General features: G+C 45.2%; 1 protein-coding gene across 1 annotated transcript in view; it reads right to left on the minus strand.

Moving 5' to 3' along the window:
* Window positions 1–10,077, minus strand: part of LYST (lysosomal trafficking regulator) — a 242,978-nt gene extending 232,901 nt beyond the window's left edge. The window contains exon 1 of the mRNA XM_051820721.2: window positions 10,056–10,077. The gene's annotated coding sequence lies outside the window, so the exon portion shown is untranslated. The remainder of the gene's footprint in view (window positions 1–10,055) is intronic.
* Between the last annotated feature and the right edge of the window lie 15,786 nt (window positions 10,078–25,863).

A 25,863-nucleotide genomic window follows, 5' to 3' on the forward strand; every position in this document is an offset into this window, starting at 1 on the left:
TTTTTATTTTTTTTTTATTTTTTGACAGGCAGAGTGGACAGTGAGAGAGAGAGACAGAGAGAAAGGTCTTCCTTTGCCGTTGGTTCACCCTCCAATGGCCGCCGCGGCCGGCGCACTGTGGCCGGCGCACCGCGCTGATCCGGTGGCAGGAGCCAGGAGCCAGGTGCTTTTCCTGGTCTCCCATGGGGTGCAGGGCCCAAGCACCTGGGCCATCCTCCACTGCACTCCCTGGCCACAGCAGAGAGCTGGCCTGGAAGAGGGGCAACCGGGACAGAATCCGGCGCCCCAACCGGGACTAGAACCCGGTGTGCCGGCGCCGTTAGGCGGAGGATTAGCCTAGTGAGCCACGGCGCCGGCCCCCCTTTCCATTTTTTTTAATTTAAATTACCTCTTTTTATGATACAGAAATAACAGCTTGGTACATTTTTAATGTCCTTTCTTGACCAATGAATTAGCAATAAGGAGTTGGCAACCTGATAATTGTTAACCGAAAGGGTTGTTTTGTTGGTGTGTTGATACAGTGTGTGTGTGGAGGTCTAGAACATTCACGTGCTACACAGCTGTCAGCTCAGTCAGCAGGACAGGAAGGGTGTTCCACCTGTCGGCATTGCCTGTGAGCTTGTAAGAAATGTAGGATCTCAGGCCACACCCCAGACTGACTGGCATTTTCCCAAGACCCCGGTGGTTTATAAGCACAGAAAAGTTTAAGGAACACTCCTTTAGGAGAGGGAACATTGTGTGTAAAGACTGGTAAGAAATCATGGTGATGGCTTGAAGATCCTTTCCAAAGTAGAAAAGAGGCAAGGCCACATTTCAGGGAAAATGAGCCTGATGCCAAGAAAGCAGGCAGGAGGTCAGTGAAGATGACTGGCATAGCCCTGTATCACACGCAACCTAGCATTTTTTCACTAATCCATGATCCCTGGTGCTTAAAATGTCCAGTTGCTTGTTAAAGAACCTCCAACCACTGGTTAAACTGTTTTGGGACCAATGCCTAGCACCTATTGTGTGGCAATTAGTAGGATGCTGATAAAGCATTTCAGCACTATAATAACAGGTTATGGTGACCTCCAGAGTGGCAGAGAGTCTGTTTTATTAAAGATCAGAAATCAAAGGATAAATGTTTACCCTAAGCCAGGGTGTGTGCTAAAGTCACACTGACAGAAGGAGCCACAGCATCTCACACAACTGTTTTGATGTCTCAATGAGTCTTCATCCTACATCTGCATGAGAATGGTGCTGAATGCACAAAAGGCAGCAGTGCCCTTTTGGTATTCATTAGTTTGAATTTAAATTAAAATCTAGATTTTCTCTTTTACCTGTTAAAAGGGAAAGAGCATCTGAAGTTAACTGCAGCAAGCAATGCAGAACATAAGCAAATATAGTCTTCCTCACATTCTCTGCTTCCTGCAGTGCTATTGCCATTTTTAAAACTTTGTTTTATCAAATACACTTGGAGTTGATTATGTTGCAGTGATTGTATTTTGGCTTTTTGTATTCCCAAGAGTCTGAAATTGTAGCTGCTCAAAAAATTTTTTTTGAATGAGGAAGTGAAGAATATGGAAAGAATAAAAATAACTAAATAAATTCTTTATGGTCTATAGTCTTCAGGCCAACAGTTATTAGAGATGATGGGTCTTCTGATATTTTATTTAAATTCTGGTTTTGTGTGCCTGGCATATCAGAATATCTGACATTTGTGGGCATAATGGTGAGACATCCTGTTTGTTAGTAAAGTGCTGTTTTTGGCGAAGAGAAATCAAACCTATAAAAATGACATAAGTATTGCCCCAGATCATTATGTAAACTACTTTGAGAGGCATCAGACTGTCACATAGCTAGGATTGACTACTAATAGAGGTGGGCCCCACATTAAGTTTAAACTATGTCTACATCTGGAATTCAGATGGTGAAAGAGCAGTGCTGGGGTCCTGGTGGGGCAGCCCCTCCAGATTCACGTGACCACTGAAGAACATTCTTGAAAAGCTCCCAGCCAGGACTTCCCTGGTACACAAGCTCAGCTCCAACAGAACTGGGGTTAGCAGAAGGGAACAGGAGGGGCCTGTGTTGTGGCATTAAAGGGTTAACCTGCTACCTGCAGTGCTAGCATCCCTTATGGATGCCAGTTCCAGTCCCAGCTACTGCACTTCTGTTCCAGTTCCCTACTAATGTGCCTGGGAAAGCAGTGGAAGATGGCCCAAGGACTTGGGACTTTGCACCTATGAGGAAGACCTGGATCAAGCTAATGGATCCCTGGGTCAGCCTGGTCCATCTCCGGCTGTGGCAGATGTTTGGGGAGTTAACCAGAAGATGGAAGGTCTCTATCTCTCCCTCTCTGTCTCTGTAATTTTGCTTTCAAATACATTAAATCTTATGAGAGAGAAAGAGAGAAGGGAACAGGAGAATGTATGTGTAGAAAAATGATATCTGGCATCCAGACTTGCTTTCTACCTGCTTCCTAGATATTTCTAAATCCTGCTGTTTGACAAAAGCATCTGGTCCTTTAAAATCCTGTTTTCACCAAAATGTCTGTAGACTGTCTGGTTTCAGGGAGGACTGCCTTGATCTCCATGTAACAGAGTGGCTGTGCCAGAGGAAGGACAGTGGCATGGCTCCCTGTGTGGAGGGGGCTGCAGAACCAGTCATGGCTGGGAGAGCTCACTTCCCACCATCAGGTGCTTGCCTGAAGCCTTGGAGAAAAGCTAAAACCTTCTCTCTGCCCAGCTTGTGCTGACGTTTGAGCAATGCCTGAGAGGCAGAAATCCTTGGGAACACAGATTTTATGAACCATTGACTTAAGGTCAACTTTTTTTTTTTTTTCATGTAGCTGTTCATGAACACACATCCGAGACAGGTGTATCACTTAGCAGTGTAGATACAGCCCAGGTATGCCATCTTATAGGAAATAAAGTGTATAATCTGGAAGCCTGACTACATTTAACATGGAAAAGGGGCTTGAAACACACAGTGATACTGGAGGAAATGCAGACATTAGTTTGGAAAACCAATTGTTAAAATAAAAAAATACAGAAGACAGGGGAACAGAGTGTCATTAGATTCTGGACATCTGAGGCAAATAGTTGCTTCAGATAAGATATATGAAAGCACCTTTGTGCACTGCAAAGGGCCTTAAATAAACTGGTCAGGGTGGGGGCATGTTTGTCTTAGTGTTTAAGCCAAGGGTTAGGAGGCCTGCGTCTCACGTCAGGGTGCTTGAGTTTGATCCAGGGCTCCAACTCTTGATTCCAGCTTCTTGTTAACGCAGACCTTGGGAGGAAGCAAGTGATGGCTCAAGTCACCGAGTTCCTACCACTCACCTGGGGAGAACTAGGCTGAGTTCCTGGCTCACAGCTTCAGCCTCCCCACCAGCTGTTACAGGCATATGGAGAGTAAACCAGTAGACAGGACCTCTGTCTCTCTGCCTCTCAGTAAGTAAATACAAATTTTAAAAAATGTCTGGGCCTATATAATAATGTAATCTTTTGGATTTTGATCCATAATTTTTTTAAAAAATTACCATGTGTCAGCAAGCTAAAGTAGTTTGTCAGCCAAGCTCCAAGGCACGATTCCAGGAGCAGGAGGCTCTGTGCTGAGCTGGATGAGGACCCCAGAACAGGAGGCAGTCTCTGCAGAGTGCATTCCCTCCTTTGGCCAGAGTGACCTTAACCCTGTACATGGACATTGTAACCAGCATGCAACCTGCTGTTTGACTCAGCTTCTCCTGAATTCCATGTAATCCCCTCTATCCTACCCTCTGTGACTCCCTGCCTCAGACCCCATCATCACATATACCCTCCCTAATAAGAAGACAGTTGCAACCTGAAATAAAAATTATGATCAGAGTTCTGCTTCTGCTGCTTATGCTGCACAAGTTCATTCTCCAGACATTAGCAACATCAGCCAGGGGTGAGAATTTGGTTCAATAGTTAAGATATCTGCATTCTACATCAGAGTACCTGGGTTCAAGCCCTGGCTCTGGCTCCTGATTCCAGCTTCCTTCTAATACAGACCCTTGGAGGCAGCAGGTAACAGCTCAAGTACTTGGGTCCCTGCCACTCAATAGGAGGCATTTAGTTCCCAACTCTCTGCTTGACCTGGCCCAGACTGCCATTGCAGGCATTTACTGGTGAACCACAGATAGCTAGCTAGCTGGCTGGCTGGCTGGCTGGCTGGCTGAGAACTCTCTCCCTCCCTCCCTCCCTCCTTCCCTCCTTCCCTTTCTCTCTCTCTCTCTCTCTCTCTCTCTCTCTCTCTCTGTGTATGTGCCTCTCAAAAACAAACAAGAAAAACATCTGCCAGGAATGTGAGGTCACCAAATCAAAATAATAGATGGCCAGGAAATGTATTGTGAAGGACCATCACAGGACCTCTTGCCCTGCAGGGTAAACTCCTCCTGACTTGTTTCCTGCGGAACCCACTGCGCCATTTCTTGAATCCAGCTGCTGGCTGATAATTAGGTCTAATAGGACAGCAAGGGTTTCCTGATGGGATGCAGACAACTCCATATTTGCTGGCAGCTGTGCCCTTGCTAATTGTTAGCAACCTGGCTTTTATTCCTGAGCTTGCCATTCACCACGCCACACTCAAGCAGTCCAATGAACAGAGTTCTTCATATATCAAAGATGGTGATTAGGTGAGCATCCTCCCCACCTGTGGCTGATTCTTGGTGCACCCAAGTGGAATCAGAGCATTCATCACTGGGGAGCATGCACTTGCAAGTGTGTTGGGGTTTCCTGAAGTCTGACAAGTTCAAGGCAGACATAACAGAAAATATGAAAATAAGACAAATCCTCAGCCACCGGGGGCTGGTTTTGCAGGAGGAGGAGGATAGTGCAGAAATGGTAGAGTGCCAACATATTCACCTCCAGCTGCTTGAGAGGCACTCTGGTGCCATCTGTGTTTATTGGCTCCCTAACCTGATGCCAGAGAATACGCAAGGAAGACCACACTTAAAGGGAAAGAGAACAGGGGAAAAACCTTTCCCTCCAAATAGTCAGTTCTTTTAACCATTCATTATATTCACCTGTTCCCCTCTAATGAGACATGCCACCTTTTCTACATACTAAATTCTTTTCTGTTTTCCTGATTGTTTCTGAGATCTCTAGAATAAAGAAATATTGATCCATAAACTGAGAGCCCTGTAAATGAATCTGAACTTTTTCAGAAGAAGAAATTGCTGTCTCATTTCTTTTCTTAGATTTCACTGTTATCACCCATACAGAACTGTGCCTTCCTTTCTTGCATATGTATAAGTGATTGGTTATATCACCTGAATTCTATAATTGTTCCAAATAGGCTTTCTTTTTACTGACCTTCTTTAATTTCAGGGAGGAGAGAGAGAGAGAGATGAAGGAAGAAGAATGTATCCCATTCAGTACTAATTTATTATTAATCTATGTGAAAAAAATAATGGGCTTGCCTTATAATTATATATCCCCTGATGGAGAATCGAGAGCACAGACATTCTGGAAACATGACAAGAAGAATGTAGGTTGTGAGATCTTAAAGTTGATCGGTTAGTTCTTCTAAGGCAAGGAAGCTCTGTTGCTTTATTATTCAGCAAAAGCATCATAACTTGGCACCAATATCATGATACCATTTCTGTGCAGACAGAAATAACCATGGGAAGTAGGTTAGAGCTCTTACTGTAATACTCTTACAGATACTACCTGGCTGGTATGTACACGTACCGTATGGGACTTACCATCTATTTTTACCGAGAGTATTTTTTTCTACTCTTGGCTTGGGACTTTCTTTCTATGTGTTTATTCTTTATTTATAGAAAACTGTCTCAACTGATTTTTTTTTTAAAAACCTCACAAGTACTATCAAATGTTCCTAGAATTTTCAACTTTTTCCTTGAACATTTTTCTTACTCAAGTGGGAATTAACCAGTATGGCTGCACTTTTTCCTTAAATAATTCTTTTTAGCTTCCTTTGAGAGAAGACCATCATCCATTTTGCTGTCATTCAGATTTCCTAAAAGTGTCCCCCTCATTGTATGGGGTGCTGGTCATTATGCTTATTCATGGACCTCTGTTTTATCTGAAGTTACAAAAATTCTTTCCTTCCTTCCTTCCTTCCTGGCAGAGTCAGACAGTGAGAGAGAGAGAGAGAAAGAGAGAAAGGTCTTCCTTTTTCCGTTGGTTCACCCCCGAAATGGCCACTACGGCTGGCGCTGCGCCGATCCAAAGCCAGGAGCCAGGTGCTTCTCCTGGTCTCCCATGCGGGTGCAGGGCCCAGGCACTTGGGCCATCCTCCACTGCCTTCCTGGGCCACAGCAGAGAGCTGGACTGGAAGAGGAGCAACCAGTGCCCCAACCAGGACTAGAACCTGGGGTGCTGGCACCGCAGGCGGAGGATTAGCCAAGTGAGCTGCGACGCCGGCCACAAAAATTCTTTCATTTGGATTACTTTATTGTGAATGTAAAGGGGCACATGTTATTATTTTATGATGATAAAATTAGTCTGAGGAATTAAGTAACTTACTGTAGATAATTTGCAGGGCAGGGCTGGAACCAGGGTTTTCTGCTTCCAAATTCCCAAGCAGATCTTACAACAAAGTGATAACCACAAAACTTACTAACTGGATTTCTTGAAAGGATTTTCTTCTTAAAAGCATTTTGCCAGTCTAATTTTAGATTCAAGTGTTTTTAGCACTGTCACACTTCAAGTAGTTTGCAACTTCAGTGTGGAAACATATTTTCATGACAAGGGAGAGTCAAATATTCTTTGCAGGGTCTTAGTTGTACTTTACCTAAAATTACTCCAAAGGAATGAGTGTGTGGTTACATTACTACAATGAAGAGGCACATTTAACATGCATGATTTCCTCTGAGGACAAAGAACATGTGCTAGAATTAGCATATGATCCAACAATTCCACTTCTGAGAGGGAGTGAAAGGCAATGAAAGCAAGATCTTTAAGAGATACCTGCGCCCAGATGTTTCTAGTAGCATTATTCACAGTAGCCCAAGGAGGATGCAACCAATGTATCCACTGAAGAGTGAGTGAATAAACAAATTCCTTAACAAGGAAAGAAATTCTAACACATGTACATCATGGATGAACCTTGTTATGGTTTTTACATAATTCATTTCTCCAAACTCAGACTGAGGTTTAATAACCAAAGTCATTTGTCAATGATAGAGGAAACTCAATCCAACCTGGTGCTTAGAAGTGGAATCTTTGGCAAGTGATTAGGTTTAGGCAAGGTCTTAAAATGGAGCCCCCTTGGCTAAATTCTGGGTGGTTTTGTAAGAAGAGGCACAGAGACGAAACACACAGCCACAGGCATGCGTGTTCCCTGTCTCTTGTCATGTGGTGCTCTGTACCAATTCAGGACTCTGCCAGGAAGAAGCCCATCAACAGGTAAGCTTCCTAGCCCTTGCTCCTAGCAAAAAACTATGAGCTGAAATAAACCTCTTTTCTTTACAGAACAGCCAGCCTCTGATATTTCATTATAGTAACAAAAAACTGACTAATACAAACCTTGAGGACATTGTGGTAAATGAAACAGGCTTATCACAAAAGGATGAATACTGTGTGATTTCACTTAGATGAAGTATGTAGAGTAATCACATTTACAGAGGCAGAAAGTAGAATGGAGGTTGCTAGGGACAGGAGGAAAAGGGGAATGGGGAGGAAAGGGGGGATGGAGTGTTATTGTTTAGTGGGTACTGCTATAGTTTGAATATTTGTTCCCCCCAACTCAGTAGTTTGGACCCTAAAGAGAGACAGAGAGAAAGGTCTTCCTTTGCCGTTGGTTCACCCTCCAATGGCTGCCGCGGTCGGTGCGTTGCGGCCGGCGCACCGCGCTGATCCGATGGCAGGAGCCAGGTGCTTATCCTGGTCTCCCATGGGGTGCAGGGCCCAAGTACTTGGGCTATCCTCCACTGCACTCCCTGGCCATAGCAGAGAGCTGGCCTGGAAGAAGGGCAACCGGGACAGAATCCGGCGCCCAGACTGGGACTAGAACCCGGTGTGCCGGCGCCACAAGGTGGAGGATTAGCCTAGTGAGCCGTGGCGCCGGCCTGGACCCTAAAGTCTTAAGTTAATGGCACTAACAGTATGGAAACTTAATCCAAGTATGGTATTGGGAGTTGGGGCCTTTGAGAGGGGACTGGATTGTGTTGTGTCATTAGGGTAGTGCTCCATGATTAAATCCTGCTGGCTTTGTGACAGACCACCCAGAAACAGAAAGACATGTGCTCCCTGTATCTTGCCATGTGATGCCCTGTGCCACCTTGGGACTCTGCCAGCAAAGAGGGCCATTTCCAGAGGCCAAGCCAATGGAGTCTACCAGGTCTTGGACTATGAACCTCCAAAAATGTGAGCCAAAATAAACATCTTTCCTGTATAAAGTTGGTCTCCCTTGGGTGTTTCATTATGGTTTGAACAGCTTGACAAATCCAGGTACAGAGTTTCAGTTAGGACAGAGAAAAAAAAATTCTGGAAATGTATGGTGACAACAGTTGCACAGCAAAGTGAATACACTTAATGTCACTGAATTGCACATTTAAAAATTATTAACATGGTTAATTTTATGTTATGAGTATTTAACACCACACATACCCATGATTAAGAGGCAGAACAATTAACTCCACTTTAGAGAGAAGGTGGAGAAGACCCCACAGAGGAGATGGCCTTGTTTTGAAAGATGAGGAAGGGTTTGGAAAACAGCAGAGGAGGAAAAGATATTCTTGTCTGAGGGAATAGCACAAGGAAGTAAGAAGGCAGCTCCAAGGTCATATGAAGGAACAGAAATGGTGACTATGGCACTGGGTACTTGTAGCTGAGTTGCTGGAAATGAAACTGTCATGGCAGATCTGAAAGCTGCATGCATAAAATTCTAGCTTTGTTCAGTAGGCACTGGAAAGTCACTGGAATCTTCTAAACTAAGACACAACCAAATTTGCATTTTAGAAGATCACTTTGGCAGTGAGTGAAGAATACACTGGAGGAGAAATGAAGTAGAGGAAGAGACAATGTGGAGAGACTCCTGCAATAGCCTAAGAAGGAGATGATGGGGGCTGGAGCTGGGAGGATGTGGGAATGGAAAGGCATTCAGGGGAAAGTAGGAACCCAGGAGGGTGGGGAATGAGCAGGCTCAAGGAGTGGCAGACAGCACCCTGATGGCTGGCTTGGCCTCCTTAGTGGATGGAGTTGATTGTCCTCCACTCCTATCCCGTCACCCCCCACGCACACACCCACACGCTGCCTGGGTCTGCTGGCTCATGGAACAATTTATCAAGTCCTCTCCCAACCTTACTGTTTCTTGGGCTTGTTCTTACCCCCAAAGGCCGGACTCTTGACTTCCATGGTATTCTCCACTCCTCCCAATGCGGCACCCATTCTAGCTCCTTCAAGCTTTCCCTTGAATGTCATCCACAGTCCTTCACATCCCATTCTCTTCTAGCCACCGAATTCCTTACTCCTCCCTCTTAATTCTCTATCTCAACCCTTAGTTTTACGCTGCCTCCCTTTTATTCCTAGGCTACTCTGTAGTCTCTAGATTGGGAGAGGAGGGAGAAGGAGGAGGGCCTTGAGATATCCTTAGCATAGAACAAGGACTTAAAAGGAGGCTAAAGGGCTAGGAAGGGCTAGCAGTGAGGGCAAGAGGGAGAGAAGAAATGAGAATAATTTGGATCTGCTCGGTTGGATCTGCTTTTATATCCCGCATGAGCCCATCTGCCCCTGGTTGTTTAGTGAGTGCTAACAACTACATTTTGCCCTTGACAGGCCATTGAAAGTTACTGGCACCTGAAAATCAGAGTTGGAATCTCTGCAAGGAATTGGACTTACCCTCTTGAAAGCAGTATCTTGATTCTCCTTCCTCAAATGCCCTCCCCTCAGGTTTCTCCACAGTCCCAAGCCACTCTCTGAGCCAGCAGTCTGCAGGAGCCAGCTGCAGAGGGCACCAGGAGTGCCAGGAATCCATCCACTAATCATGTTTCTCAGTGGCACAAAAGCTCTCAGCTGCACCCAGCCTACCCACTCAAGCTGTGCGTATTCTCAGCTGTTGCAGAGAGACGTCGCAAAAAGACTTCAACCTACCTGCACAGTGATTACCTTCTTCAGATGAGCAAGGAACTCTTCCCTTTGGTAGTCACTCTGTAGGTGTCTTTGCTGCAGGCTAATTAGCAACCATCTATCCAGTTAGCTGAGATGAAACCGGTCTCCTCCATGCTGTTAAGCAAGCTGGGTCCCTTGTTTGCAGTTAAATTCTGGCTTCTGTTCAGCTGACTTGCAGCAGGATCATTTTCCTGGCATTACAGGAACATGCACAGTTGAGTCAAACAGTCTGAAACCCTATCAGATAGCAAAGGCGAATCCTGCTATATTCTCCGATGTCACCTGAGGAAGACACAGGAGCAGATGGTGAAGGCAATAGCTTCAGGCACTGCAAGAATCTCAGAATAAAACTTGCTCACGTAAGAATGAATAAACTGCTGAGAGAGGCCAATGCACCAAACACTCTAGAACCATAACTTCTCTTCTCTAAGCCAGTTGTCGCCGGAGACAGCCTCTTGAAGCCCCTCTGCTGCTTTTGCATCCAGTGATGGGGCTAGGAAATCTCTCTGTCACCAGGAAAGAAAGTGGCCCTTTCTCTCTCTGGTTTTTGGCAGGTAGCCACGCTGGTATCACATGGGGTATTTGGCAAATCACATCCAATTCCTGTGCAGAGTGGCTGCAGCAAGGATTTCCAGTTAGTGATTTCGTGGTGGCTCCTGTGAGTCAGGGCACCCTGATTCCTCTGCAGAGGGGCGGGCCTAAGTTCATCCTTGCGGGGATCGTCATTACTCTTGTTTTGAGAATCCTGCAGACCTTGGAGGACACAGAACAGAACAAAACATCTGAACGTGAACCCAGCCTCTGCCACCAGTCTGCTCATAAACTTTCACCAAACCCGTAGCATTGGGTTTCTGCCCTTCCTGCTGAAATTCTCTCCCCCTGCCACTACCGTTTCCTTTTAAAACTTGTGATTAAAAACTACTGTCACTTTTTTAAAATCCCATGCTATTGTGGATTCCTGAGCTAAATTTCTTGTTATTTATTATTTGAGAGGCAGAGAGAACTAGCTGCTGGTTCACTCCCCAAAAGCCTGCAAATGCTGGGCATGAGCTGAGAATACAGTCCATATCTTTTAAACAGGAAGCAGGAATCCAATTACCCAAGTCATCACCACTGATCCACAAGGCCTGTGCTGGCAGGAAGATGAAGGCAGGAGCTGGAGCCAGGAATCAAATCCAGGTCCTTTAAGACAGGAAGCAGGCATCGTAACTGCTAGCCAAAACACTGATGCCTGGGCTAGTACTTTATGAACATTATTGTATTTCATACTCATAACACTTCTGCTGGAGAGGCAGTTTTATTCCCATTTTAGAGATAAGAAATCTGAGAGTTGCCCAACATCTCACTGCTTTCAAATGGTCGCACCAGTGCTTCATCCCAGGCCTGTTTAATTTCTAATCTCAAGCTCTTTTTTTTTTTTTTTTTTTTTTTTGGACAGATAGACAGTGAGAGAGAGAGACAAAGGTCTTCCTTCCGTTGGTTCATCCCCTAAATGGCCACTATGGCCAAAGCTAGCCAATCTGAAGCCAGGAGCCAGGTGCTTCCTCCTGGTCTCCCATGCAGGTGCGGGGGCCCAAGCACTTGGGCCATCCTCCACTGCACTCCCAGGCCACAGCAGAGAGCTGGACTGGAAGAGGAGCAACCAGGCCTAGAACCCAGTGCCAATATGGGATGCCGGCGCCACAGGCGGAGGGTTAACCTAGTGAGCCACAGCGCCGGCTTCCTTATTTCAAACTCTTAACTACCAACAACACTGTGGATGTATTACACATATGTATTAAAGACCACAATAGACATGTGCAATAAATATTTGTTGAATGACCACTATGGTTTCTATTTGTCCAGAATTTTCAGGGTTATTACTCTTTTAGAAATTGATGCTAGTCATGGTATATTCTGGACACAGATTATAGCTTAAAAGATTTATATCATAACATCATAGAGCCCAAACAATGGCTGTTTGAGTGGATGCTTACAATAGATATTACCCCATTACTTACGGTTCTGTTTCCACACCCGGCTGAACCCTAAGGCACCTGGAACAGTGTTTATAATTAGTTCCTCAACAAATACTTGGAAATGTATTCTAGTGTATTATGTGCCATGTAGGTAATAGGCCCTCAATAAATATTTTCCCAATGTATAGTGATCGTGATCCATTTCTATTACTGTTTGGGCTACCTCTGTAACTTCCCTTAGCTACATTCAGTGAAACAGGTGTGGATTTGATTGTGTTTGTCCTCTCTAGTTTAGCTCAGCAACACAGACTGAACAGACATGCAGGAATCAAAGGGGCTTGATAGAATAGTCTATCTTTCTAACCAGAAAACTGGCTGAATGGTGTGGGTAACAGAGTCACTGTCATTGTAAACCTTTGGGCAAAAAGCCCTCGTCATTTTGAAATTTTTGCTAGCTCTGTTTCTTGTTGTAACACACAGCAAAGCCCCTGAAGTATTTTGAATACCTGTGAAGACATCACCTCTCCAAGTGTTGCTTACATCTCTCACAGTTACTTCTGCCTCATTTAATTCTCTCACAGTCAGATCACCTACCACAACTTGATATAATGAATTAATATTTTCCTTCCAAAGGCTTTTTGGAGCAAAATGTGTCTTGGTCCTATTAAGAACTTAGAGGGCCTTGTTAATGAATGGGATGCAAATTCATTTGGAAGATGAGAGCACCTTTATGGGTTGCTACCAGTTAGTTACACATTCCTCTGGAGCGCAGAGGGATACCAAGTGACTTGAAAAAAGTTGATGCAGGGGCCAGTGTTATGGCATAGTGGGTAAAGCTGCTGCCTGTGACACAGGCATCGCAGGTGGGCACCAGTTCATATCCTGACCGCTCCACTTCGGATCCAGCTCCCTGCTAATGCACCTGAGAGAGCAGGGGGAGATGGCCTAAGTGCTTGGGCCCTTGTACCCATGTGTGAGATCTGGAAGGAGCTCTTGGCTCCTGGCTTTGGCCTGCCCTAGCCCTGGTCATTGCTGTCGTCTGGGAAGTGAACCAGTGGATAGAAGATCTCGATCTCTCTCTGTCTCTCCCCCTCTCTCTGTAACTCTGACTTTCAAGTAAATAAATCAATCTTAAAAAAAAAAAAGTTGATACAGATTTCAAAGATAGGTAAGTGGGTACTATAAACAGGGTAAATCCAACCAGTTGCCTAAGATGAGATAACTGTTATAGTAGGGCTCTGAATTTGATCTAGATTGTTATGCAACCGGGCCAAAAGAGAAATAAGATGGAAAATGTTAGTTGAACTACCCTCTCTCCCACCCCCAATTTTTTTTATCTTTTATGATGAATAAATAATTCTAAATTTTTCCAAATTTTATATGTGTTCATTCAAGGAGGAATAAACCCTTGCCCCCTGAGGAGTTACTAGATTCCTTTAAATTATCAACAGAAAATGCAATCACTCATTAAATATTATAACCTGTATAAACCATCTGCAAATACTACTAGGGAAGAGAAAATGAGAAGTGGAAAATAGGTCAGAAGCTGTAGAAAGGAGTGCAGTGCAGGGAAAACTTCAAGGTGCTTTCCTTCACAAGGCTTCTATATATGTCCTTGCTGTTTGCAGAAGTTGAGAGATTGCTGGACGTGAAAGACTAAGAGTTCTGCCCAGCGTGTATTACACTACTTTACATAGAGGACCGAAAAGTCCATGAACTTCCCTCTGTCATTACTAGGGGAACATTTCTAAGCTGGGGTCTGAAGTTGGGAGAACAATTACCAGACAGCAAAGTAAGAGCCTAGAAAAGCCTCGAAAGGCTAGGATGATGGGATGACTATTAGCATGGCACTGAGTCCAAAGCATCAGTAATTTGAGTAAAGAACATGAGAGAGAGAGAGAATTTTACAGCACTTATAATGAGGGTACAATGTTTAGTCAAAAACAAGCACAATATGAAGCCACAGTGTGATCACAGCAGCCCTTTCTCCACCCTCCTCCTTTCTGCCAAAAAGAGAAACGAAGAGTTGCTTGTCTTATTCTTCAGCAAATCCTTTGTTGTGGTTGCCCTACTGCTGCTGTCATGTGAGTGCCTTTGCAAGGACACACACTTTCTTCTTTCTTTTTTTAAAGATTTATTTGAAAGGCAGAGTTAGAGAGAGAGAGAGAGATCATCCATTTGCTGGTTCACTCTCCAAATGGCCACAATGACCAGGCCGAGGGCAGGAGCCAGGAGCTTCATCTGGATCTCCTCTGTGGGTGCAGGGGCCCAAGCACTTGGGCCATCTTCTACTGCTTTCCCAGACACATTATCAGAGAGCTGGATTGGAAGTGGAGCAGCCAGGACTTGAACCAGCACCCACATGGGATGCCAGTGCTGCAGGTGGCCACTTAACCCCTATGCCACAACGCCAATCCCAACACACACTTTCTGTTTAACTCTAGGCCTTACAGATCCCAGCTGTCTCACAGCAGCCTGACTCAATACCCATCTGTTCCCTGCCTTGCCCAAGCAGTCATTTGTGCCCTGATTTAGTATAGAGGATGTAACAGATTGTCTCTATGCCATGCTTATTGGGCTCTCTAGGGCTATTTTATTTAGCATAGGACGATCCTCTTATAAGTATCATAGAGAGGTCATCTCATTCAAAGAGTGCTTAGCACAAGGGGTCTTAAAACTGAGTCATAGAGGGGCCGGCGCTGTGGTGTAGCAGGTAAAGCTCCTGCCTGAAGTGCCAGCATCCCATATGGGCACTGGTTCAGGCCCATGCACCCTCATGGGAGACCTGGAAGAAGCTCCTGGCTCCTGGCTTTGGATCAGTGCAGCTCTGGCCATTGTGGCCATCTGGGAAGTGAATCATCAGATGGAAGACCTCTCTCTCTCTCTCTCTCTCTCTCTCTCTCTCTCTCTCCTATCTCTCGCTCTCTCTTTCTCTATAACTCTGCCTTTCAAATAAATAAGTAAATCTTTAAACAAAGAAAAACTTAGTCATGGGAAGACCAGTTTTTGTTTAAAAGACAAAAAGATGGAGAAGGATGAGAAAGTTGCCTGCCAAGTGTTGTCACATAGCATTGAGAGTCATGAGAGAGGTTATCTGTGTGGCCACAAGAGGTAAAGTCAACACGGGGAGACTGGCATGGGCGGGGGTGGGGGCGTGGTTCAGCACCAGAAAGAAAACCACATGCTATGAACACAGAGGAGGTGGCAGATCTCAGAAGAGCGGTTGTGCTGGGTTAGCTTTAAAATCCCACAAGCCTATCAAATTTGAGGTTATTTTAAAAGAATTTTTAATTATTTATTTATTTGACAGGGAGGCATGGAGGAAAGGGGTAGGGGGAGAGATTCCATTCATTGGTCATTCCCCAAATGCTGACAATGGCCAGGTCTGGGGGTTGGAAACTCAATTCAGGTCTCCCATGTGAATGGCAGTGACGCAACTCTTGAGCCTTTATGACTGCATCCAGGGTGCACATTAGCAGGTAGCTGGAGTCAGGACAAAGCAGATACTCAAACCCAGATACTCCAACAGGGGATGCAGTTACACCAAGTAGGATCTTAATCATTAGGCCAAATACCCACCCCAATCTTGACATTATAACAAATGCCTTTCTAAGGAATCTTGATTTTCCTCCTCTTCACTAATACCTTAAATCCCTGGTAGTCTTTCTTGTTAAAAAAAAAAGGGGGGGGGGTGTGGGTGGGTGGGATAGGGGCTTGTTGGAGCTAGCTTTGCCATGTAGCAGGTAAAGCCACCACCTGTGATGCTGGCATCCATGTGGGTCCCGGCTCATGTCCCCACTGCTCCACTTCTGATCCAGGTCCCTACTAAGGGCCTGGGAAAGGCAACAGAAGATTGCCAAAGTGTTTGAGCCCCTGCCACCCACATGGGAGACGCTGAAGCTCCTGGCTCCTGGGTTTGACCTGGCCCAGTGCTGGCCATTGCAGCCATCTGGGGAGTGAGTAAACCAGTGGATGAAACATTTCTCTCTCTCTCCATCTCCCTCTCCTTCTCTGAATTCTTTCAAAATAAATAAATAAATCTTTAAGAAAATTGGGGGTATGGGGACCTGTACAGTATCTTTCAAAAAGTTAAACATAATTACCATATGATACAGGAAATCTACTTCTGAGTATATACCCAAAAGAATTAAAAGTAGGATTTCAAACAGATATTTCATAGTAGAATTATTCACAAGAGTCAAAAGGTAGAAGCAACCCAGGTGCCCATTGATGGGTAAATAAATAAAATATAATGGGATATTATTGTTCCTTAAAAAGGAATAAAATTCTGACACATGCTACTACATGGATGACTCTTGGAGATAGTATGCTAAGTGAAATAATCCACAAAGGACAAACACTGTGTGATGTCATCTATATAATGTACCTAAAATAAAATTCCTAGAGACACAAAGCAGAAAGGTGGTGGCCAGGGGCTGGGAAAGCTAGGAATAGAGAGTTGTTGTTTAAAGAAGAAAGATGAAAAGGTTCTGGAAATAAATGGTGGTCATGGTTTCAGGGCAATGTGAATGTATTTGATGCCACTGGATTGTACAATTCACAAGGGTAAATTTTTAAAGTGTTGCTTATGGTGGTGAGAGGGGGTTGGTTGCTTACTGTGGCCCTTGTCCAGTTGCGTTTCAGTTGGTAAGTTCTTCCAGACCCGGATACTGCACATGCTCTCTGAAAGAACTGGGCGGAGAGCTCTCTCTTTACATCTCTCTCTCTCTCTTTTTTTTAAAGATTTATTTATTTATTTGAAAGGCAGAGTTACAGAGAGACAGTGATCTTCCATCTACTAATTCACTTCCCAGATGGCCCCAATGGCTGGAACTGCACCAATCCAAAGCCAGGAGCCAGGAACCAGAAGCCAAGAGCTTCCTCTGGGTCTTTCATGTGGGTGTAGGGGCCCAAGCACTTGGGCCATCTTCTAATGCTTTCTCAGGCCATAATAGCAGAGAGCTGGATCGGAAGTGGAGCAGCCAGGACTTGAACTGGCCCCCATGTGGGATGCCGGCACTGCAGGCAGTGGCTTTAGTACTGGCACCTCTCTTTACATTTTGGCCCACACATCCCCGCCCCTCTTCTCTGTGCTTGGAGCCCCTACTCCCTGCCCTTACTCCATCCTTTTCAATCCTGATAAATCCTTGCCCTGGAAACCATAGCTCCTATGTTCCTAGCAAATGTTGTGGCCCTATTCTGGCCATGAGCCCCCCATTAGAGCTGTTGGGAAGGTTGCCTGTTCAGTTAGCTTGTTTGCATTTCTTCTTTTACACTGAAAACACTATCAACCTGTGTGTGCCATAAAGTGTGAGGTGGCGGCCACTGCTGGAGGCAGACACAGAAGCATATAGTTATAATAAATTGTGGTAGATTTTGCAATATACATCATAAATATGCAAAGAAGATTGTGATTTTTTGGGTTGAGATGGAATTCAGATGTGAGAAGTCAGATAAGTTAATAGGCAGTCAGGATGGTCCCAGTGGAAATTGAGGGTGAAAAATGATTGCTTACCCCGAAAGTTATCTTTGGCAAGGTCAAAAGTGCCTGCCCCACTCTTTGGAGCTTCCAATTTTATCATGAGAATAGCAAGGGAGTGGTGATTCCAGCCTTCTGAGCTCACAGTTTACTGTAAAAACAAGCTACCTATCCCACCCCAAATAAGATTACAGATCAGGGCTTTTGATGGGTTTTGTCCTTGCCTTGTAACTGGATGTCAAGCTGATTGTCAAGTTGTTTTTTTTTTTTTTTTTCCCAAATTGTTCTAAAAACCCCACTGCCACCAGCCCCTTTGGGTTTTTCCTCTCTTGGAGCCCCCTTCCTGGCTACTCCATCAGGAGGTCTCTGACGTAAATAAATCTTGTTTGTAAATACATCGTGCTTTTTTCACTGCCTTGTCTTCTTGGAAATTCTTCTTCCATGTGAAACAAATAACCAGGGTAACCTTTCTCCACTACCATTTCACCTGTAACACAGAGACGCTCAAAGGAGCTACTTTTAATCGTTATTGTGAAAGTACCATACATAATATGCAATTAATAATAGCTAAAAAAAAAAGGAGAAATATAATAGCTAACATTTATCAACACTATTGCAGTTGCTTTACATGACTTAACACATTTAAACCTCAGGGCAGTCCTATGAAATAGATGTTGATATTATCAACATTTTTTTTTTTTAATTCAAGAAGCACATAGAAAGAGACAGACATCTGTTGATTCACTCTGCAATGCCCACAATGACAAGGACTGAGCCAGGCCAAAGCCTGGAACTCAATCTGGGTCTTTCCCATGAGTGGCAGGGACCTGAGTACTTGAGCTAGTACCTGCTGCCTCCCAGGGTGTGCAATTTTAGCGTAAGCTGAAGTTAGAAGCAGAGCCAGGACTCAAACCAAGTCACTGTGATATGAGATGGAGGCATCCCGACCACTTTCTCAACTGCCAGCAAGGCCAAATCCCGCCCTTATTATCCCGGTTTTTGAAATGAGAATGTTTAGGCTCAGAGAGATTAAGAAACCCTCAGGCATCAGTACTGGAGGGAGAGTGTGTAAGCAAGACTCTGAACCTGGACTGCACATCTCCAGAGCCTTCCCGTCACTCCCATCTTCACCAAAACTAGGATCACGTACGTTCTGTTCTTGCAGGAAATTTAATCAAATCTTGATATTTTGCCATCATTTTTTCAGACTTTTTAAAGATACAAAACAGCATGGCTGGGTAAGTGCAATATGGTATCCTGGAATGGATCCTGGAATGGAAAAAGGGTATTCGTGGAAAAACTGGTGAAGTCTGAATCTAATGCCTGGTTGTACCAATGTTACTTAAAAAAAAAAAAAAAAAAAGTTTAGGCCAGCGCCGCAGCTCACAAGGCTAATCCTCCGCCTTGCGGTGCCGGCACACTGGGTTCTAGTCCCGGTTGGGGCGCCAGATTCTGTCCCAGTTGCCCCTCTTCCAGGCCAGCTCTCTGCTGTGGCCAGGGAGTGCAGTGGAGGATGGCCCAAGTGCTGGGGCCCTGCACCCCATGGGAGACCAGGAGAAGCACCTGGCTCCTGCCCTCGGATCAGTGCGGTGGGCTGGCCGTGGCGGCCATTGGAGGGTGAACCAACGGCAAAGGGAGACCTTTCTCTCTGTCTCTCTCTCTCACTGTCCATTCTGCCTGTCAAAAAAATAATAAAAAAAATTCCTTTAAAAAAAAGTTTATATATATATTTTCATCTACCTGAAAGGCAGAATGACAGAGAGGGACAGAGACATAGATCGGGAGGAGGTGAGGGTGGGAAGAGATATCTTCCATCTGTTGGTTCACTCGCTAAATGGCCACAACAGCCAGGGCACTCCCCAAGTGGCCACAATCGCCAGGGCTGGGCCAGGCCAAAGTCAGGAGCCCAGAACTCCATTCGGATCTCCCATGAGGGTGGCAAGGGCCCAAGCACTTGGGCCCCTTTTCCTTGCCTTCTGGGAAGCTGGATCAGAAGGCAGGACTTGAATCAGCACATCTATATGGGAACTGGTCATCCTAAGTGGCAGCTTAACCCACGGTGCCACACCAGCCCCAATTCCTTAGTTTTGATAAATGTAGCATGATTATATGATGTCAGGTGTCAACAGCAGGGGAAATTGAGGGAAGGGCATTTGAGAACTCTCTAGACTATAAGAATCTACTTCTGCAAGTCTGTGGAAACATGTATTATGACAAAAGCTATCCACAGAAAAATACTTTTGCACCAAAATAAACTTATCTTTTAATTTCATTTTCTAAGAACTTCTGAAGTACCCTTGTATTTCTGGTTTTTCTGTAAATCCAAAATTATTCCAAAATAAGGCATTTATTAAAAATAATAACATTGTGGGCTGGCGCCGCAGCTCACTTGGCTAATCCTCTGCGTGCGGCGCTGGCACCTTTGGGTTTTAGTTCTGGTTGGGGCGCTGGATTCTGTCCCAGTTGCCCCTCTTCCATTCCAGCTCTCTGCTGTGGCCCGGGAGTGCAGTGGAGGATGGCCCAAGTGCTTGGGCTCCTGTACCCCATGGGAGACCAGGAGAAGCACCTGGCTCCTGGCTTCAGATCGGTGCAGTGCACCGGCTGTAGCAGCCATTTGGGGGGTGAACCAACGGAAGGAAGATCTTTCTCTCTGTCTCTCTGTCTCTCTCTCTCACTGTCTAACTCCACCTGTCCAAAAATAAATAAATAAATAAATAACATTGTGGATATGAAACTTCACCTATGCATTTCTCCTGTGGCCCCTCCTCTGAAGTAATCATTATCCTGGATGTGGTGTTTATCATTCAAAGGCTTAACACAACACTTGAGTATGTTAAAGCACTCATTAGAGCAATGCCTTTTAACAGTTTATTTTCATTTTACTTGAAAGGCAGAGAGAGAGATGAAGAGAGAGAGAGAGAGAGAGAGAGAGAGAGAGAGAGAGAGATAGGGAGGAGAGAGGAAGAGATCCCATCAGCTGGTTCACTCCTCAAATGCCTGCAACAGCCAGGGCTGGGCATGTCTGAAACCAGGAGCCCAGAACTCATCCTGGTCTCTCACGTGGGTGGTAAGGAACCAAGCGCTTGGGTCATCATCTGCAGGTTGCAATGGCAGAAAGCTGAAGCAGAAGCAGAGGAGCCAGGACTCGAAGCAGGTGTTCTGATATGGGATGCTGGTGTCTCAAGCGGGTGGGGGTACTACTGCAACCCTTCCCTGAGCAACCACTTTCACCCTCACCAGCCACTCAGCCAGCAGGCGTGGGTGCACTATTGACCTCAAAAAGAAAGTCCTGCCTTTCCCGCAGCCTCTTTCACTCCACCTTCCCTGACCTGTGCACTACTCTCCACCTGAGAACCAAATTTCTCTGAAGTCGAGGACAAGTCTTTGTTACAGCCCATGTCAGCCAATAAGAATCCCTGGTCTCAGCCATTTTCTGTAGGAGACATGGCACTCATGCCATATGGCATGTTCTAAGAGGTGAAACTCCCACTGATGGCCCAGAAAGCTCTGTGTTTACTCATGCTGTGAACCAGGACCATAGCTCCACCCTCCAGGGCCCAGCCCTGAGACTGGAGATTACCCAGAACTCCGAGGCCTGAGGTATTTCTCAAAGTCTAAAGATCACTAGAACGGCAACAGCTCTGGGACCATTTTCATCTGTGTATTTAGAGATTTGTTTTCCTTCCAGATGTATTTGTAGAGGTTTCTATGAAGATGGAGATTCATGAGGCTCTCAAAGAGCAGCATAGAAAGTCCACCAGAAAGAGAATGTAGGCCTAGGCCCTGGGCGAAGGCTGACCCATGCGTCAGGGCAAGGTAAGAACGGGGAAGTGACTGGTCAAAACCTGGGGAAAATACACAGGCCTATTGATTGTCTTTTGACCTACAAGGCCATCAAGGTTGGGCATTCTGAAAGGGAACAGGGAGAAAGCCAAGCCTGATGTGAAATGAGTACAAGAGTCAAAGGCAGAAAGACTCCGCATTGGAACCACCTTGTGTGTTTTCTAAAATCAACCAACAGAAAGGGACTATCCACAGGAGGGGAAGTGAGTATGGGGAGGAGGAGTTCAGATTGAGCCCTCTGTTACCGCATTTCAGCCTTGGGACCTCACAGCTCTAGCCTATAAGACAAGGGGGACTGTATTAGTGCTTAGGTAAATATTTGAGGTGATATTTTCTGTTTTCTCTACTACTCATCTAAATCCTTTTGAAATGTCCATGACATGTACTGGAATGTGAAATTTGCTTTGTAAAACAGATGCCTAGGATCATAATGTTTTATAAAAAGGATCATTATGGAGATTATAGTGAAAGACCATGCCTGTGCAATACACAAAGCTAAGTCATTCAGCTCTACTTTCTTGAGAAAACTAAAACTAACAACAGCAAGAATCTTTCACAGTTTTAATGACTATTAAGATCATCTTTGTGGCCGGTGCCGTGGCTCACTAGGCTAATCCTCTGCCTTGCGGTGCCGGCACACTGGGTTCTAGTCCCGGTCGGGGCGCCGGATTCTGTCCCGGTTGCCCCTCTTCCAGGCCAGCTCTCTGCTGTGGCCAGGGAGTGCAGTGGAGGATGGCCCAAGTGCTTGGGCCCTGCACCCCATGGGAGACCAGGATAAGCACCTGGCTCCTGCCATCGGATCAGCGCGGTGCACCGGCCACAGCGCACCAGCCCTGGTGGCCATTGGAGGGTGAACCAACGGCAAAGGAAGACCTTTCTCTCTGTCTCTCTCTTTCACTGTCCACTCTGCCTGTCAAAAAAAAAAAAAAAATCATCTTTGTTTGATGATTATTTGACAAGGGCCAAGCACTTCACTCTTCTTAACCTTGCCCTAGTTTCCAAGTAGGAAAAGATTTCTCACGTTATGCAGTGATGCGTGGTCCAAAGAGCTGCGGACAGAGTGCCACAAGACCCAAGCTCTGTCATACGCATCTGTGAATGAGAAGTGAGGTTTCGATAACATGATCACTAGTAAGGGAAGTAGACATATGCAAATTAAATCCATGTGACAAGAATATGCAAATTTCATATCCTATAGAACCATCAAAGCATTCCAATTAACAGTATTAAATAAAAAATGTTACTATCACAGATTGTTGGTGGAGGAAATTCTTTCTAGAGATGATAGATACTAGAATTGGTTGCATTTTTATGGGGCATTTTCTTTCCCAGTAAAAAGGGTTTCTTGTGTCTCTAACAATTTTTCAGAAAAGGAGTTTAGCGGCTAGTGTTGTGGTGTGATGACATCCCATACTGGAATGCCAGTTTGAGTTCCAACTGCTCCACCTGCAATCCAGCTCCCTGCTAATGCTTCTGGGAAGGTAGAGGAAGATGAACCAAGTACTTGGGCCCCTGCTGCCCATGTGAGAGACCCAGATGAAGTTCCTGGCTCCTGGCTTCAGTTTGGCCCAGCCCTGGCTGTTGCAGGCATTTGGGTAGTAAACCAGTAGATGGAAGATAACTCCGTCTCTCACTGTTGCCTTTTCTGTTACTTTACCTTTCAAATAAATACATCTCTAAATTAACAAAGGGAAAAAATAGGTTGGCACTGAGGTGTGGCAGGAAAAGCCACCTCCTGCTTTGCCGGCATCCCATATGGGCACCAGTTCGATTCCTAGCTGCTCCACTTCTGATCCAGCTCCCAGTTATAGCCTTCTGGGAAAAGCAGTAGAAGATGGCCCAAGTCCTTCAGCCCCTACACCTGCATGGGAGACCCAGAGTGGGAGACCCAGAAGAAGCTCCTGGCTCCTGGCTTTGGATCAGCACAGCTCTGTGCCATTGCGGCCATCTGGGGAGTGAACCAGCAGACAGAAGATTCTCTCTCTCTCTCTCTCTCTCTCTCTCTCTGTGCCTCTCTGTAACTCTGCCTTTCAAATAGAAACACATATTTATTTATTTATTTATTTATTGACAGGCAGAGTGGACAGTGAGAGAGAGAGACAGAGAGAAAGGTCTTCCTTTTGCTGTTGGTTCACCCTCCAATGGCCACCGTGCCCGGTGCACTGTGGCCGGTGCACTGCGCTGATCCGATGGCAGGAGCCAGGTGCTTCTCCTGGTCTCCCATGGGGTGCAGGGCCCAAGTACTTGGGCCATCCTCCACTGCACTCCCTGGCCACAGCAGAGAGCTGGCCTGGAAGAGGGGCAACCGGGACAGAATCCGGCGCCCCGACCGGGACTGCCGGCACCGCAAGGCGGAGGATTAGCCTAGTGAGCTGCGGCGCCAGTCTGCCTTTCAAATAAATAAATAAATCTTAAAAAAAAAACAAAAAAAACAAAAAAAAACAGGATAAAAGAGGTTTAAACCACTTTCCTTGGTAATTTGTCTAAATATCTAAAGAGACTAATGGTGAGCAAATTTTTCATTTAATCCACTGCTAACTTTGCTGTTAATCCCAAGGGATGGGGCACAAAGGGAATGAATTTGGATATGAACTGACCCTAGTTTTCCTACCTACTAGCTGTCTGCAGGGAAAATGACCCTTCAAGCTCCAGATCTTCTATTAAATGATGACAATATTAATGTTTAAGACTCGTATGCATGAGAAGTGTGTTACAAAATGACAAAAATGCTAATGATCATCACAAATTCTACAGCATCTTATTTAGAAAAGATATAACATTCTGGAGCTGGTGCTGTGGCACAGTGGGTTAACGCCCTGGCCTGAAGTGCTGGCATCCCATATGGGTGCCGGTTTGAGACCCAACTGTTTCTCTTCCAATCCAGCTCTCTGCTATGGTCTGGGAAAGCAGTAGAAGATGGCCCAAGTCCTTGGGCCCCTGCACCCATGTGGGAGACCTGGAAGAAGCTCCTGGCTCCTGGCTTCGGATCCGCACAGCTCCGGCCGTTGCGGCCAACTGGGGAGTGAACCAGCAGATGGAAGACCTCTCTTTTTCTCTGCCTCTCCTTCTCTTTCTGTGTAACTCTGACATTCAAATAAATAAATAAATCTTAAAAAAAGAAAAGGTATAACATTCTAAGATCATAAATGATTGGTTAATTTATTACAATTAAATGCAGCCAAATGGAAGAAGATTCATACAAACCTAATCTTTAATGGCAGAAGCCAGATAACAAACTAGATTCTACTTTCCACAAAGCGGGCTACTAAGAGACTGGCCATGGTATGTTTCTTGATCAAGTGTGCTATTTATTTGAGAGTGTTCAGTTTGTGATCGATCATCAAGTTGTGAACACAGAATGTAGGCTCTTTTCTGTATGTATTTTATACTTCAAGGAAAAGTCAACATTTTGATTTGGGAGAATTAGACACCATAGATAAAAATAAAAACCTCAGCAGCAACAAAAATTGTATTTCATCTTCTAGAGATAACTATTCTTCATATTTTGGCATAGATCCTTCTAGAATTTTTTAATTCAGTGTTAAATCAAAACTCTTGAAGTTAGCCGGCGCCGTGGCTCAATAGGCTAATCCTCCACCTTGCGGCGCCGGCACACCGGGTTCTAGTCCCGGTTGGGGCGCCGGATTCTGTCCCGGTTGCCCCTCTTCCAGGCCAGCTCTCTGCTATGGCCAGGGAGTGCAGTGGAGGATGGCCCAGGTGCTTGGGCCCTGCACCCCATGGGAGACCAGGAAAAGCACCTGGCTCCTGGCTCCTGCCAGGATCAGCGCGGTGCGCCGGCTGCAGCGGCGGCCATTGGAGGGTGAACCAACGGCAAAGGAAGACCTTTCTCTCTCTGTCTCTCTCTCTCACTGTCCACTCTGCCTGTCAAAAAAAAAAAAAAAAAAAAAAAAAAAAAAAAAAAAAACTCTTGAAGCCAATGGTTCTCTGAAATAAAAGGGTTTATCAAGCCATTACAGATGCTAACCTGGTAAGGACCAGGCCCTGGGACAAGTTCCACAACTATCAGCAGCCAGGCTAGAAAGCAGTTGGAAATATCTGCCCCAGACTTAGAAGTATTTTTATAAAGAAAATTTGGTGAAGGGAAGAGAAACTGTGTACACGGAACTTAGACTGACTACAGAGAAGAGGGGAAGAAATAATGAAGAGTGGGGAAAGGCTAGGAGGCTAGTCCATAAGGAGAAATATTTGTTGCTTCGGGATTGGAGGAGTTAATAGTCTGGAAAATGCATGCTAAGCAGGAAACACCGGTGCCTAGGGCAGAGCGGTTGGCAGCGGCAGGTTTTGAGTCGAGGTTTTCACATAAGCTCTGGAATGTGAAACAGTCTTGTTGCCTGTAGCTGTTAACTGATGAACTTCCCTTACTTCTTCCTTCCTGTAGCGCTGGCCTTTGTAAGTTAGGACATCTCGGAATTTTTTGCTTATCAACATGTTTTACAAAAGTGGAACCATACTTCATGTCTTTTGGTAACCCAATTTTCTCACTAGACAA

The sequence above is a fragment of the Oryctolagus cuniculus genome, chromosome 13 (assembly GCF_964237555.1).
Source record: "Oryctolagus cuniculus chromosome 13, mOryCun1.1, whole genome shotgun sequence".
Classification (NCBI taxonomy): domain Eukaryota; kingdom Metazoa; phylum Chordata; class Mammalia; order Lagomorpha; family Leporidae; genus Oryctolagus; species Oryctolagus cuniculus.